The sequence below is a fragment of the Nestor notabilis genome, unplaced genomic scaffold (assembly GCF_000696875.1).
Source record: "Nestor notabilis isolate BGI_N333 unplaced genomic scaffold, ASM69687v1 scaffold11690, whole genome shotgun sequence".
In the NCBI taxonomy this organism is placed as follows: Eukaryota; Metazoa; Chordata; class Aves; order Psittaciformes; family Psittacidae; genus Nestor; species Nestor notabilis.
The window spans coordinates 32,250-36,911 of NW_009910735.1; positions in this window are offsets into that span (position 1 = coordinate 32,250).

Sequence of the window (4,662 nt, forward strand, 5' to 3'; positions counted from 1 at the left end):
AAGGAGTCTTTCAACAACAAACATTTTGTAGGTCCAGGTCTTTTGAGAATATCTGAACCTGCTTCTCATTTCCTGCTCTAGGCAAGCCCTCCTAGGGCAAGGCTCAACAAGAAAGCAAAAGCAGCCTTGCCTGAACTCCTCCTCCCCGGGATTTACAAAAATCCTTATGATTTAGAATTTCTTCTACCAAAAGGGATTGAGGATCATGGAGGAGAGCTTTCAGATCTCTTCTCTTCCCTGCCTTTTTCTTCTATACCACCTTCTTCCCAACTCCATTCGAGGATATTGCTAAAGAATAAGCCTTTGAAAAAACACAGTAGCTGTAGGGCTGAGACACACACCCATGCAACTGGTCTACCAAAGAACAACAACAGAACCATGTCAATCTTCTGGTAGCAAGTGGAAGAAATGAGAGATCCCTGAAGAATGTGAGTTATTACAATGTGCTGCTAAGTGTACAAAAAAAAAAAAAAAAATAAAATCAAAGAGACAGGAGGCTTCTTCCTCCCCTCAATATATTCACTCATACACTGTATGATTAGCAGAGTGTTATTTACACTCTGTGGTCTTGAGTAAAGCCATTCCAGTTTCCTTCTTAAGCCAGAAACCTTGACAAAACCCATGCCACTACAAGACAACCCGAGCTCACTCACAGAAGGACTGACATTCAAATACAAACATCTGTTTGACTCACTGGACTGCAGGGATCATTTTAGGTTGCAGGTCATGACATTGCTGGCTAGGGTTATTATAGCCAGCATCTTCCCTGCGAGCCAGCTCAGCTCAAGCAGAAGTGCATATACATGCTACTCAATGTACTGTACCTCCAGCCTCTGTATCAAATTCTAAAACTATTGCACACTCCTTGTCACAGCCCAAGCAATTATTACTGCTGAGAAACTGGGAGTTACATATTTCAAACTCTCCTGGATTTTTGGGGGAGGTGAGGACAAGCTTGTCTTATCTAGTCTAGACATTAGACACTATAATCATGCAGTAGTTTATTCTAAAGCATCAAATCTGTCTGTATTCATTATCTTCGTTTCATAACAGAAAGCCATGAGAGAGATGTTTCTCCTCACAAAAGCTTGGTGATGCCCAGGAAGAGCTGGCAACAGCAGTTAGCACACCCACATCAGCCATCTCCAGCAGAAATGTCTCCTCCCCATGCATCCCACTGCATGGGGAATGAATCCAAACAGTGAACAAACTTCAGAAGTTAGAGACAAATCACTTTTCCTTCAGTACAAAGCAGAAATCACTCAAGTGTCATTCAGGGACAGCTATGCACCTGACTCAGAAATAAACAGCAGTCTGTTGCTTACGGGTGCTTCTGGGATGTGGGAAAGTCCTGTTCAAGTCCCTCATGCAAACCAAGATTAGGACTACTCTCAGATTCAGCCCCGCACAAGTGTCCCCAGTTTGAGGATGCACTTTTTCAAAACAAACATTTCATTAAAGATTAAAAAAATAATCCTGATCATGTCTTACCACAATGCTTAAACAAGCACCCCCACTTTTTCTATTTCAATTCAGCAAAACCAGTCACCACAACAAAGAGGCTGGAGAAAGCATTTATTCAACATAAACAATATCAGCACAGTACAAACAGCACTTCTGGAAGGCGTAGCAAGCAGGCAGAGATACACTGGCATGTGCCTAGGAAGCCCAAGTGCTTGTCGTGCTCAAAGGGGAAAATCCCATCCTGGGCACCTCTATGGGCTGGCCATGTCCTCACACCAAATTCTCTGGCTGTGGCCATAGTACACTGAAACCACAGATGACACCAGGTTGTGCTGGCCTCTCAGACAGAGCCTTGCAAGGTGATCAAAGATGACCATGTGCACAAGACGGAGTGTGCAAGCTGCATTTTGGTCTCTTAAGGTGTGCGTGCCACCATGGTGCCTTCTCTTCACCTTCGCTCTGAAGACTCCAGAAGCACAAAGAGGTTGCATAGATCTTTGGCAAAAGTTCACACATGAGCACATCCATACCATTTCTGCTTCTTCACCCTTACACCGATGGTCAATAGCTCTCTGAGGCCATGGTTGGGCTGCACTGATGCCACTGGGTCTGCAAAACAAATGAATAGCGTTTTTTTTTCCCCAGCAAAAATATGCTGACTGCACTTTCATGTTTTGCCTTTCATCAATATAATCCAACTGCTCTTTCCCTCACAGCTGTGAGCTTCAGTCTAGCTGACTCTGAACGTTACAAATTATGTCTATAAAGCAAAACTCCAAAACAAGTGTTTGAGTGCCAGATGAAAAACACTATCAGCTGCAATTTGGTGCCACAGTAAGCCAAAATATCAGGTCCCCCAAGACTCAGTGGCAGTACGAGAATTACTGTTTTAAACCTCTGGAGGAAAAGCCTCATCTTAAATGCTGAATGCCTGTCAACATGTGGCAGAAGGTCTAATTATCCTGTGCAAGACAGTAAAATACAGTGGAGAGCTTGAGAAGCAGGAAGGTTTTCTTGAGATGCTGAGGCAGACCTACTACTGTACCAAGCAGCTGCTTCCTCCTCCTCTCACAAGCACAGTACTTGCAGCACTCAGCATTATTTGCAGAAACACATGCAGCAACACATTTAGAAAGGTGGATACCATAAGGCTGCCTGACAGCGGGGACAGGAATACCCATAGGGTTCCATCATAGCCAAGGTATAAGGTATAGGCCATCATGAAACAAAACCTTGGCTGAAACCCTTTCCTAGAGGTGCCAGGAACCACATTAGGCTGTCTTCTGTATCCTGCAATAGCCCATACATAGATCAAGCCTACAAAGGTGATAATGGACCTCTTCATCACACCAAAGTGGCCGTAGCAGTGGTGACTGGAGCACTTACCTGACGTGACAGTTTTAGCTGTTATATCCTCCTGTCCCAGAGGCACTGGCCCCAGGGTGAGGTGCTGATCTGGCCCCTCGCTCCAAATCCCATGTGCTGGATGCTCATAGCCTCCTCTTCCTCAAGATGCTGATGCTGCTGAGCATGTACATCCACTCAGTGCTGCAAGTGCTGGAAAGATTGTAGTTGCATTTCTATGCTAAAATGAGCCTTGCTGGGATTTCATCGGAGCTGATCAGGACCTAGAACAAATGCCACAGGTGCAGAGAACCAAATGCAAGGCAAGGGGCTGAAGGAAGTAAGGTATTTGTGATGGATGGAGAGACCTGCCTACCTGGAGACACAGGACAGTTAAAAATACCCTTGAATAAGAGCTTGAAGACACTTTGAGAATGCCAGCACCCAGAAGCTGAGTCTGCAACACACAGCTAACTTCAGCAGAACAGCTCTAACTAACCACACCATCAGAAACTGGCCACTGAGACCTTAAAAAAAAAATCTCTTAATTAACTGGAGAAAAAGGATTTAAGGGTAAGGCAGGAGTCAAATCAGGACCTATGCTTATACCAGTATAGCAGTAAAGGTGAGTCCAAAACCTGGAAAAGGTAAAGTTTATAGAGACAGGATGTATCTTCTCGAATGCTTGTAAACTTCTTAGAAAACTCCCCTAAGCCTTGAAACTGCAGACAAAAGTTTAATACCTCCCTCAAGATATTCTATATATTTGTACTGATACGGAAGATTAACTCAGCCCCTTGCTTGTTTGGGTAAGCACTTCTGAGGCCAGCCCAAATGTTTTCATTTATTACATTCAGGCCCTGCAAGTAAAGCTCTGTTCTTCTGCACTACCTACCCACTTCTTGCTGTGCAAGTAGGATCTCTGGCATATATCCAACCCATTGCACTATTAAAAAATCCACATGTAACTTGGGGGTCCAGTCCAGATTCATTATCCCCAAACACACCCACTTCCACTAGCCACGTTGGCTTTCATAATGGAAGTAGGTGACTTCCACAGCCCTCAGACGTGCTGATTTGATTCTCACTCAGTAAAAGTGGCCATTTAATTTACAAGCAAAACTGGACTTGGAAGCTGCTCTCAATTACTGCACAGCACACCGCTGCCCAACTGACACCATATAATCACAGGGTGGTTACCCCAGGATGCAGCAGGCAAAAACATCCCCTAACCATGCTGGAGGACGCAGTGTTTTGACACAGGACAATGTCGGACCAAAGGTCAACAGACCTGCCGTGCTGCTTCTGTGATAGGAGCAGACCAGATACCTGGCATTTCAGGCTACTTGCTCCACCAGGAGCTTGTCTGTTCTGCAGCAGCTTCTACTCAAACTAGCAATAAAACTGACTTAGGAGTGGCAAAAAATAATCATAACACCCCAGCCTGAGCCTTCTCTAACTGGACACATCCAGCTCAAAATAGTTCACTAGGCATATAGCAAAGCACCTTCATGACCTTCACTCAGCCTTCTTTATTCTTCACAGGCAAAAGGGAGATCCTGCCAGATACTGCAGAAACTATTAAAAGCCAGTAAGTGCCAAGAGATCCCTCAGTCTCAGTGGAGAAAGGCTGCAGTCATTATGGACACTTAATGAAAAAAAAAAAAAAAAAAAGAAACACTATTAAAAAGATGAGCAGTCCCTGGGAAAGAGACTGCCAGCTCTGAAGAGCCTGTAGCAGCCTGGCAGCCTTGCCCACAACACTACAGCTGATACAAGAGTCTTTCCTTCTTCTGCCCTGAGGACAGTTTCATTTACTTTCCTTTAAACCTGGAAAATAGGTCGCTTTTCTTC